Genomic DNA, 13023 nt, shown 5'->3' on the forward strand with positions numbered 1-13023 from the left:
ACAAACATAAGAATAATATACAAACAACATGGAAAGTACTTAATAGTATAATTAAAAAGAATACTGGAAAAGTAGATTACCCAAATTATTTTGTTAATGATGATAAATTAAGTATAAATAAAATGAATGACATTGTCAATTAATTTAATGAGTATTTTGTAAATATTGGGAGCAATTTAGCAAAAGTGATCGTGCAGCAAAGAACTGGGGACAGGATAGATGAAAAAGTTGACGAGCGCTATTTTAGTCAAATAAAAAGCTGCCAGCGTTTTGGTTACAAATAGCGTCTTTTGTTGCTTTAACAATAGCTGCAACGGTAGCCTAGTGCTGTGCGCTGCAGAAATGTCGGCTTTTGAAGTTAACGGGGAGGGTGTCGGTTGTGGGAGCGCGACATTATACGGGGAAGGAAACCGTATGGTGCGTCCAACAATTTAGTCCAGGAGCTCGGGTTGGATGATGCACGGTTTCATACAACTCCTGGTGCTCCGAAACTAGTATGATCTGTCTACTGGCTATCCTCTTTTTTTCTTGTTGATTTTGTTGTTATGGAAACCACTCGCTATTTTCTATTTTCAACTATTTTCAACTTGAAAAGACGCTCTGAGCTGCAGAAAAACACGCCGGCGGTGGCGTTTTAAAAAGCTCTTAGGACTTTTTTTGAAAACACGGTTTAACTCCATAGGATTATAATTTAAAACAGACACTGGCAGCTTTGAAAAAGACGCTAAGTGTACCTCTCGGTAAGTGAAGAGAACAAATGGTAGCCACTTGTCCCAGTCCCTTCCTGTGTCTGCAACGAACTTCCGAAGCGTGTTCTTGAGAGTTTGGTTGAATCTCTCCACAAGACCGTCCGTCTGCGGGTGGTAGGGAGTTGTTCAGATGGCTGTAATGCCCAACTGCTTATTCAGCTGCCCCATCAGCCGTGACGTGAAGTTCGTTCCCTGGTCCGTGAGTATCTCCTCGGTTATGCCAACTCTGGAGAAGAGTTGAACCAAGGCATGAATGATCTTAGGTGTGGTGATAGAACGGAGTGGGAAGGCCTCAGGATACCTTGTGGCATAGTCTCTGACTACTAGGATGTAGCGATGTCCAGCACTGCTCTTTTCCAACGGCCCCACAATGTCCATGGCGATCCGCTGGTTCCGCTGATCCGCATGGCGAGGTTGCAGGGGTGCTCTGCCCTGTTGGGACACAGCACTTGTGTGGGCCAGTAAAATCGTGAGCTAATGCGTGCGTATGTTTTCTGTTGGCCCAGGTGGCCAGCCCATGGAACAGTGTGCGCAAGGTGCAGAACAAGAAGACGACAACAAAATGGTACAGTTAAACGCATCATATCATTGGTTCGCACATACAACACATCATTCATCACTACATATTCTTCATTGCACAGATTTGATGGTTTGTTACACTCAGCTTTGACAAATAAAGGTTTCAGAGTTTCATCTTCCCTTTGAAGTTGTGCTATGTTCCCTGGGACCTTCCAGCCATTGAGTTCAAGACCCCCCACTGAGGCATCAGAGGCTGGGGTACCCAGGTACTTCTCAAGCTGCCGTTGGCGTCGTGACTTTTTAGAGCCTTTAGTCCTGCCCTGCAGCAGACTACTATCCAAGTCTGGCAGCGGCTGCAGACCTGCCCTGGCTTGAGCTCTAGTAAGAGCAGTACATGATAAATCGACAGTGGTGGTGGTAACTGAATGTTCAGAGTCCTTGATGATGGGTTGCAAGAGTTCATAAAGCACTGGCAAGTCTCTTCCTAGAATCATATCAGCTGGTAAGTTGTCAACTATGGCAACATTAAGTAAGTACATTTGTTCTTGTACCTCCACCATTACCTCACCTCGGGGATACTGCTTTACGTCCCCATGCATGCACTGAACAGAGGTAGTATTCACATAATTGACATTATTTACAAAGCATGATTTCAACATTGACAGAGGACGTCCAGTGTCCAAGAGTGCTTTCAGTTCACGTCCATTAACAATCACATCATATACATTCTGACTCTCCCCCACAGAGTCAAAGTCACAGTCCCCTTCTCTAGGCACATAACAAAACCCCGTAAGTTTCGCTTTGCGAGCAGGACACACAGCTGCTTTGTGACCTGGCTGCTGGCAGTAAAAGCAAAGCAAGTCTTTGGCCATTGACTTTGGACCTTGTGCATTGTCAGCAGTGATGGGAATAACGGCGTTATAAATAAACGGCGTTATTTTTTCAGTAATCGAACGAATTACTGTTTCCCCCGTTACAATGCCGTTACCGTTACTGACAATAAAATGCGGCGTTACTATAATTTATAATATTATTATTATTTTATTTTTCAGTTTATCTGAATGGACAGTGTAGCTGTATTTGACGTACCGTAAACTCTAGTGTGAAGGCGTATGACTCGCCGTCGCTTTGTCTCACACAAGCAAAGAAAGATACAAGATAGTTTTTCATAACATGCAGAAGTGACACGCTACATGTAAACGATATTCTTTGTTGTATTTTCCTGTCAAAATAACGGAGTTCCTTTGGAATTCTTCAGCTTTTAAGAATTGCCGGTTTCTCTGGTAGTGGGCGGAACTTATGCGCAAGCGACAATCTCATTGGCTGGCGCTCACCTATTATCGTCCCTGTTTTGATTTCAGCAAATCAATTCGAGCGAACGCAGACAACGTGATTAATATTCATGAACCCAGCAGCTCATTAATCCTTAGTGCGTTTTATATTGTTATTAGTAGTAGAATTCGTAGTAGTTTTGTTATCAGTATTATTTTTAGGGGTTTTTTCTCACTTTTTTTATCAAAACACTAAATGACAAACAATGTCTTAAGCACCACCACCAGTCCTAAGTTCAGTCAACATGACAAATAATTACTAAAGTTCTATCATCATATAATGCTAAATGATCATAATATCTAATTATAATGCTTGACTGACTGATGCTAAGTGTCAGATATTTAAAAAAAAAAAAAAGAAAAGAACTGTTCCATTTTACAAACATAAGCTTTATATATATATAATTGGTTGATACTATTTACAATAATATATTGAATTTGATAGGTGTCTCTCACATTGTCCCACAGAAATATTAAAATAGATTAGTGTACAATGTTTTATAATAATAATTTATTCTATTTAGTGTCCATTTCAGTAATTTAATATTGGGGGCATCCAAGTTATTTGACACATTTGAATATATATATATTTTTTTTAAGTAACGCAATAGTTACTTTCCCTGGTAATTAGTTACTTTTATAATGATGTAACTCAGTTACTAACTCAGTTACTATTTGTGAGAAGTAACTAGTAACTATAACTAATTACTTTTTTAAAGTAACGTGCCCAACACTGATTGTCAGATAGTTCAACACGACCCCTTTCAGACCCAGAGTTATGAGGAAAGCCACGTACAGTACCTTTGAGTGGTTGAGTACGAGGACCACCGAGCATTCAGGTACTGCTGTGCCAACTTTGCTGCCGCCCGTCCTGACCTCAGCTCGTGCTCTCTCACCCAGGTGCGTGCGTCGTAGGGTAACACACGAAGAAGCTGTTCCAGGATGATGGCCTCGCCGATCTCCTCTTTAGAGTGCTCCTCCAGTCGCACCCAACGCTTGTACAGATTATTTAGCTGTTGGTAAGTCTCTGTTGGCGACTCACCAGCTGGGACTGTAGTCGATCGGAAGCGCTGATGGGTAGGTCTCTGGAGAAATGTTGAATTTCTCCAGCAGTGCTTCCTTCAGGACCTTCAGACCTCCACCTGCTCCTCGTCCATTGCCAGGTACACCTCCAATGCCTGCCCTGTCAGCAACGGAACCAGATGATAGCTCCACTCCTCCTCAGGCCACCTCCAGGTCCTGGCCAGACGCTCGAACTGCCAAAGATAATTCTCGATGTCTTCCCCCTGCTAGAAGCTTGGCATCTTCGGATCAGCCCACTGCATTGGTTCTCTTGGCGCTGTGACATTCGGGGAGCCTTGGACGTAGGCGGGTCTGTGCCTTGTGGATACCTTTGGTGCTGGTGTCGGCAGCTCCATTCGGACGCTCTCTGCGTCAAGCGAGGTCTCAGCAGGACGAATCGACTGCAAGATGGACTCATGAAGACCTCGGAGCTCCCGCAGATATCAATCCTCTCTCTGCTCTTGAGTGTCGAGATCTGTGCATCAGGGAAACCATTCCCTCGCCAGCTGTAGCGTCAGGAGTGACTGGCTTGGTCGGTGGTTGACTGGACTTTGGGGAGACTTTGGGAAAACACAATCCCTTTACAATAAATAAGACTCGCAACACAGATCGACAGACACACACAGAGTAGCGGTTGCTGAATGACAAAAAGCTGATGCTGGTTCCACCGGACGTGCTTTTAAGCTTCCTGGTCGATTATGTCACCCGCCCGTGAAGTCTCGCCCATCCTTTGGACTGATTACACATGTGATTCAGAGCGTGGTCACGCTGAAGGCGTTCCCGTAGCGTTTTCGGACGCAGCTCGAGTTCCTGAAGAGGAACTGGTTCCTCGACAAAAAGCCAATGGGATTTGTCCATAGGCTTTTGGTTAATCGCAAAAAATAAGCTCTGTGTTCAATCATAGTTCATGAACCTTACACATTTTGTCCATCAAGATCTTCACAAAATAATATAACTTTTATGAATTTTAAAGCCTAAATAAAAGAGCCAGAATTTAAAAGCTAAACTTAGGCTATAAACGAACTACAGCACCACGGTCGCTCGCCTTCAGCGTCACCACCACCGCGTTCCTGACAACTTATTTTTAACATGTTCAGTGAAGGATTTACTCTGAATGTTAATCCACGCTACATTAACCTTTTCATATAAACTGGAATAAATACAAAACTAGAGACAAGCTAAAACTGAAATGAGACATTAGTAATAAATAATATAGTGGATAAATGAAATAATCATAACTAAAGGACATTTGAAAGCACGTATTTCTGTACATTTCGAAATTAGGTGCATTAAAAGTCAATAAATCCTTGATTAATATTAATAATATGAATATTTGAACTAAAAACGTGTCTCCACGTACTATTCAATAAAATTCTAGTGCATTTAATCTATTAAATAACAGCAGAGTGAGCGAGTTTTTGGATATGGTAAGATTAAACTTATTTTAGTGAACAAAGTACCACATTTCAGCTATCGTTTTGTTAGGAATGGTACACAAAACGTTATTTTATCCTTGCTGAAAAGCTTCTTGTGGCCATAAACATTTAATTTTAACTTGACTTTAAGCACTATGCATCATTAAAGTTTCACTTTCACCACATAAAGCCGGTAAATGTGGTGTTTACATGGATTAATCGTAATATGAGTTAACTTTATGGTCCGAACCCAGAGTCTCTGTATCAGTAGGAAAGCGATAAACTCGAGCTTCTTCCCTCTGAAGACTTGTGTCGCATTTCGGGAAAAAGCAAAAAAACATTGTCAAACAACAATATAAAATGCGGGAAACTATTCATTGGTTCTTCTACAATTAATTCAATTACAAATTATGCTACAACTGGAAAATACTGTATATTGATAAACTGTTCGGCGTGATGACGTTGAATGTCTCCGGCAGCGCCTGTAGTCCCATTTAACAACTTGTTAGCAACAGTCTTTTTTAAGAAACGTAACAGTTTAAAAAAATCAGGAGTGTGGTGTAACTGGTGTGTTTTATGTCGTAGAATAATCTATAGTCTAACTCATAGTGTAAAATAGTCTGACTGATTGCTTTTAGATGGAAAAGCTGCCCATAACTCCTGGTCTAGGATCTGTTTTCTTCGTAATAATAGCATAACGAAATAGATTTGGCAAACAATCCAGTGTATCTGCTGTACTACGGAGCCCGGGAAGTCACCTGTAGGAGAAAAAACAATCCGTGGCGACGGTTTTGCAATCCGTTCCCTCAGTTGATAAACCGTACCCACAAATTCATAATCCGCGCGCACGCTTTCGCAATCCGTTCCCACGGGTTTGTAAACTCACGGATTCATGCAGCAAGCTCCTAGGTAGCCTACGTGTTAACAAATCATATTGTGTATTGTTTTATTGCATATTATTATGTGGAATAGGCCTACAGCAAATTGTAATGGACACGAGTTCAAATGCAACAATTTAATAAGAAAGATGTGTGTCAAAATTTTGTTTAATTTGTGATCATCTTAGACTTGATTATTATTGTATAATAAACCTGGCATTGTGACTGACTTTGGAGTCATTTGTTACTCTTTTGTAAGTCATTTGGATAAAAGCTTCTTCTAAATGCATGTAACCTAAATATATAACAACAACAACAACAATAATAATAATAATAAAATAATAGTTATTATTATTTTAATTCATAGGTTAAATAAATGAGTGCACTTAAGACAGTAAAATGTTTGTCATAAAATAATTCATGAATGCTTTATTTTTAATAACATTTTACAGTTTTGGAAATGTGTTTGTGTACTATTCATTCTTAACATGAAGACTTATTTTGGTTATTTTATTATACTAAGCTTTTTCCCCCAGAGTTAGATATGCTTCACTGTTAATGTTATTATTAAATAACTAGGCCTATTATAACATTACATTCAGTTAGAGCACAAAGGAATGAACACATAACCGGTACATTATTTGTTTTGTGTTGCCTTTTACCTTCTTCTCTCAAAACTCTATTGTTTTTTAGAAAATTCAGGAAATTTTCTATTCTTATTTTTAGTGTTCATTTTCAGCTACAAAACACAGGCGGCGGTGTTTTATCCTATTGGTGATTAATGTAAAATAAACTCTAAAAAGAAGACTATTTTGTGAGTGCGGATCGTGGTCTCATAGGCTACTATGAAAAATAATATTTAATAAACACAATACAGTGCATCCCGCACCTAAACAGGTGGCATGGCTGAATCTGCCGGTGGGGGCGGAGCCACAAATCCGTTACAGACCCGTGGGAACGGATTGCGAAAGCGTGCGCATGGATTATGAATTTGTGGGTACGGATTCAAAAACCGAGGGTACGGTTTACTAAATCTGAGCGCACGGATTGGAAATTCGTGAGTACGGTTTATTAATCCGTGGGCACCAGTGTTGGGCAGTAACTAGTTACTGTAACTTAGTTACTGTAATAATATTACTTTTTGCAGTAACTAGTAGTGTACCTAATTACTAATAAGATTTCAGTAATAATATTACAGTTACCATCCATAAAACAGCTTAGTTACTTATGATGCCTCAACCCCACTGATTTAAATTCCAGCAATCAAAACATTCCTAGATTTATTTTCATAATTTTCAGACTCGCACATGCATGCAATGTCCCCAGTGCAGCAGGCAAGCTTGAAATATGGAAAAGCTTATTCAGCAGATAGAAATATTGCATTATAATGATTTTGTCAGGAAAAAAGATGATCTGAACACTGATGTGTAAGTTGTGGCTTTACATTACTCTGGCATTACATCCCTCTAATCAGCATGTGGTACATTATATTACTATAATTAAAATATTTTTAGAAAATTAAACAGTTTCTTACAAACTTATGTGATTTCATAAAATACATAATAAAATATAATCGTATATGGGTAACGGAGATATTAAAATTAGCTTCAAGCTACACATGACATGTCACAATCAGTCACTATCGAGTGTTTGTAATAACTTCTGACTGCGATCCGATGTGGATTTTGTTCAAATTATGAGGCAGAAATATGTTGTTAATAACATTCTAGAATAATTTTATCTGGAAGATACACAGTTACTGCTTCTGTGGGGCGTGAAGAAACAGTAATGTAACTAGTAGTGTAACTAATTACTGTTGCCAGAAAGTAATAAGTAACAATATTACTTTTGAAAGGAGTAACTAGTAATAAGTAATATATTACATTCTTTTGAGTGACTAGCCCAAGATTGGTGGGCACGATTTGTTAAACCGAGGGAACAGTTTAAGAATTCGTGAGTACGGTTCCCGGGCTCCGTAGCCCTTCTGCTTTGGAAAGCGTCAAATAATTTTACAATGCATTTCAAAGAGGGGCGCAAAGTAGGCAATCACAGACATGTTTGTTGATTTCTACAACGCAATAGCCAATCAGCGGTGTTTAGGCTGGAATCCATGCACTCACCGCTTTTTGTCCAGCGCTGAGTTCTATCATGCTCCTAACTTCATAAAAAAAATTATAAAATAAAAGGTTTCATTATGTGGTCACATTCATTGGTTAAAACGGAACTTTGTAAGATCGTGATGAATAAGTGACAGTTTTTAATACATTAAAGGCAGCGCTCTTTGCGTGCTGTAGCCCAGTGTTTCTCAACTGGTGGGTCGCGGAGTGTGAGCTGAGGCCAAAAAAACACACATCAGCAACAAAAAACGTAATTCTAAATGTTTTTCTGATGCTAGACTTTTATTTTAAAAGACGTGCATGAAAGCTGTTGACACTTCTATCAGATGCAGTTAAAGTGAAGAGTGCCTGAGAAAAACGCTCTGTCCCGATTCAGTATCTGCGGTCAGATGAGATGTTGACAGGTTTAATGTCAGTGTCATTATTCTATCGTTAATTACATAACTTGTTATGAAATAAAAAGTCTCTCACCTCAGAAAAGCGAACTATCCTTTCCTGCCAGATGTTATACCGTGTTCGTAGTGCGCACTCTTCAACAGCACGTGCGAACGCGGCGCCACGCTGCATATCACTTCACTAAAGCACAGAAACTATGAGCATGCAACGCATGGAATAGAAGTACAGTGCTGATAAATCACATACTGGTACTGCGTGCGTCAGCTGGGAAGGATTTGCACGAAGGTATGATATTCATCCAGCCAACAAACTTATGTTGGGCCCAGATGGGTGGCACCTGGGCTCTCTAACTGGGGGATCTCTAACTTTCCATGAGGGTCCCACATGGGTCAGCCCAGATGAAACAATGAAATGAACTCAGTATGCATACTACAGAGTGCTAAAAATAAAACTGCAGTGCTGCTTCAGTCTGTACTGATTGAGCATTAGTGACGAACACCTGCTTAAAAAAAAAGATACGAGCAGAAACACAACAACTACTATTGAGTTCCAGCCACAGCCTGCAAAACAACTGCAAATAAAAGACATTAAATCTCTGAAGATCTCAGCAGAGGAGGATTAAACAACTCCACAAACAGCATTACTAGCATCATTATTACTAACCAGACTGACTTTATTTCAGTTAGACTTCTACAAAAGTTTTTGAGAATTACAGAGGTACAGATGCTGGTTTAATTGAAAAGTATATTTGTCACCATTATGGAGAATAGTGTTTGTATTAGTTGCGTGGTTGGCCCTTAAAGCTTTAACTTCAGTTTTTCTCTGGCTGCTTTAACTGTGTTTGTTATGGCAAAACAAGCGAGAAAAACTGTGATGAAGATATAATCATCAAGTATTGGCCTGATTCTAGAGATTGATTTCTAATGGTACAGATGATGTGATAATAACTACACATTAATAACACTTGACATGTGAGTGTACACGCATACATTCAACAGTGCAGAAGAATATTAAAATATATTTTTCACAAAATGCTTTGAGCTCCTGCCTCACAAACACACAGACATCAAGAATCAGTGTATGAATCTCAACAACGGTGACGTGATTCATGCTGCAATGCATTCTGGGTGCAGCACACAAAAGTCAACCATGGCTCCCAGAATGCATTACAGCATGAATCGCGTCACCGTTGTTGAGATTCGTACACTGATTCTTGATGTCTGTGTGTCTGAAAGAGCTGACAGTTAAAAACCCAAATTCAGAATTTCAAATCTGTGTTTTTCCCTCAGGGTTAGTAATATGAAAATGTAATTTGTTGATCATAACAAGCCACTTCCAAACAGTGATGAGCTCTATGAGAAAGACTGCTTTATAATGTTAAAATCTATACAACCATCAATGAACAACCATTATCAGCTGATAACCTTTGAGGCTAACTGTCTTTGCACACAACATGTTTTCTAAACACATTGTGGCAAAGAAAACAAGCATATAGAGTAACATAAGAGTCAAGAGCTCTATTAAAGCAAACGTTATTCACCATAATGGTGACTTCAAACCAAACTCTTACTTTCAATAAAACATCAACATCTGAACCTCTGTATTTCTCAATAAGAGCTTCTCCAGACAATCTGACAGAAGTAAAGTCAGTCTGGTTAGTAATAATGATGCTAGTAATGCTGTTTGTGGAGCTGTGTAATCCTCCTCTGCTGAGATCTTCAGAGATTTCATGTGTTTTATTTGCAGTTGTTTTGCAGGCTGTGGCCAGGGTTGGGCTGATAATCGGGCATAACGGGCATTTTCCCGGTGGGCCGATGCACTGAAGAGGCCGACAGAATTTTTTTTTTTTTTGCCAAGGACCATCACGCAGGGACAATGAGCAGCCAGTGGCCCATTGGTTTGTCTCCTGTATTGACAGCGTAAACCAGCCAATCACAATGCGCTACAGACGGAGCCATGAAGTGTTTTGCTCCGTCTATAAAGAACGCTTCACTCCAACTTCTTCCTCGTCGGCTTTTCCCACGTTTTCACAGCAGCTTCATCAAGATCAGGCTTGCTCTGCGGTGAGTGATGCGGCGTAAAGAGCCAGCAGGAGGAGGAGAGGAGAGCAGCTGAATCAGTGCTTGATCGGGACTCGCACCGGAGTCTGCATCTGTCCTGTGCGCGCGCGACATTAGAGCAGAATACACAAACACTTCTTAATAAAACGTAAATTCGTCCACCGTGATTTTTTGGCCAAGTCATGTCAAGTGTGTTCACAGAGGTTTGCATGGGCCAATGCGAATAAATCTAGATTTAAATTCGAAAAGACACAATATTGTAATGATGCAATGATACATATCTACTCTACCAGTCAAAAGTTATCGAACAGTAAGATTTAGAATGTTTTTTTTTAAAAAGAATTCTCTTCTGCTCACCAAGCCTACATTTATTTTATTCAAAATACAGCAAAACCAGTAATATTGTGAAATATTTTTACTATTTAAAATAACTGCTTTCTGTGTGAATATCTGTTAAACTGTAATTTATTTCTATGATGCGCAGCTGTATTTTCAGCATCATTACTCCAGTCTTCAGCGTCACATGATCTTCAGAAATCATTCTAATATGCTGATTTACTACTCAAGAAATATTTATTATTATTAATGGATTCTTTGATGAATAGAAAGATCCAAAGATCAGCATTTATCTGAAATAAAAAAAGCTTTTGTAACATTATACAATACACCATTCAAAAGATTGGAGTCAGTATAATTTTTGTTTTGTTTTTTTGGGAAAGAAATTATGGAAATTAATAATTTTATTTAGCAAGGATGCTTTAAATTGATCAAAAATTATGGTAAAGACATTTATAATGTTACAAAAAATTTCAGATAAATGCTGTTCTTCTGAACTTTCTATTCATCAAAGAAACCTGAAAAAATATATACTCAGCTGTTTTCAACATAATAATAATAATAATAATAAATATATTTTGAGCAGTAAATCAGAATATTTGAATGATTTCTGAACGATCATGTGACTGAAGTAATGATGATGAAAATTCAGCTTTGATCACAGGAATAAAATACATTTTAAAATATATTCAAATAGAAAACAGTTATTTTAAATAGTAAAAATATTTCACAATATTACTGTTTTTGCTGTATTTTGGATCAAATAAATGCAGACTTGGTGAGCAGAAGAGACTTCTTTCAAAAAAAAAAAAAAGAAAAATCTTACTGTTCAAAAACTTTTGAATGGCAGTGTATGAAAGTCAATAGTAGTTGTGTTTCTGCTCGTTTCTTTTTTTTTAAGCAGGTGTTCGTCACTAATGCTCAATCAGTACTAGATTAATCACTTAATCATCTAATGAACTGCAGTGCTGCTTCAGTCTTATTTTTAGCACTCTGTAGTATGCATACCGAGCAGAGTTCATTTCATTGTTTCATCTGGGCTGACCCATGTGGGGCCCTCATGGAAACCGAGGACAGAACTGGCTGGGGCCCAGTTAGAGAGCCCAGGAGCCACCCATCTGGGCCCCACATAAGTTTGGTGGCTGGGCATTCTATTCAGGAGCAGTTTCCACGTTTCATTAACAGTTCATGTTGGTATTGTATAGGCAGGCTAACTGTTGTTTCCATAACCCAAAAATACCACGTTATTTTCACTTTGTGTCATTTTGTATATGTTTAAATGACTGTGGTGGCCCATACCAACTTGTATTAACACAAAGTAGTTTGGACTGCTGTTTAATAGCCTTTCATTATGGGCTGTTTATACAGTATTAGTCATATTCTTAACAGTCTTAATTTTTGTGAAATAAATTTGCTTTGTTTTGTTTTAACATATATATATATATATATATATATATATATATATATATATATATATATATAAAAGTGGGTCGCAGCTTGATGACCATCATGAGAAAACCAGTTGAGAACCACTGATGTAGCCTATACAATAATATATTCAGAATTTAAATAAAACTTGTGTTTTTCATGCTTGACAAGTGGCCAGCGATAGCTAACTACTCTATATAGATCAAGATCATCATTTCAGAAGCACAGAGTGATGTGATTCTGAAACTGAGCCCGGTCCAAACGCAGGGTTTAGGTAAAGAAATGCTTATTAATTATTTGTATTGTCTGCCTGCGAAATCATGCACCTGCTTGCTTTTCTGTTTAATTTAAGTGTTTTTGTGAACGTATATGCTTTAATAACAAATAATTGTAACATTTTACAATAAGGTTCCATTAGTTAATGTATTAAAGTGTGTTAATTATTGTAAAGTGTTACCCAAATAATGCATTTTGTTCATTTTTGCAAAAAGTGTGGACTCTCCATAGGCGTAATGGTTTTTATACTGTACTTACTGTATGTGCTATTGACCTACACCAACCCTACACCTAAACCTACCCCTTACAGGAGACTGTGCATTTCAACTTTCCCCAAAAAAACCTCATTCTGAGTGATTTATAAGCGTTTTGAAAAGTGGGGACATGGGTCTGTCACGGCACGGTAGGGATGTGCAAGGAAGGAACAAGGTCTGGGTCCAGATGCAGGGAAAAACC

This window comes from Onychostoma macrolepis, chromosome 16 (assembly GCF_012432095.1).
Source record: "Onychostoma macrolepis isolate SWU-2019 chromosome 16, ASM1243209v1, whole genome shotgun sequence".
Classification (NCBI taxonomy): Eukaryota; Metazoa; Chordata; class Actinopteri; order Cypriniformes; family Cyprinidae; genus Onychostoma; species Onychostoma macrolepis.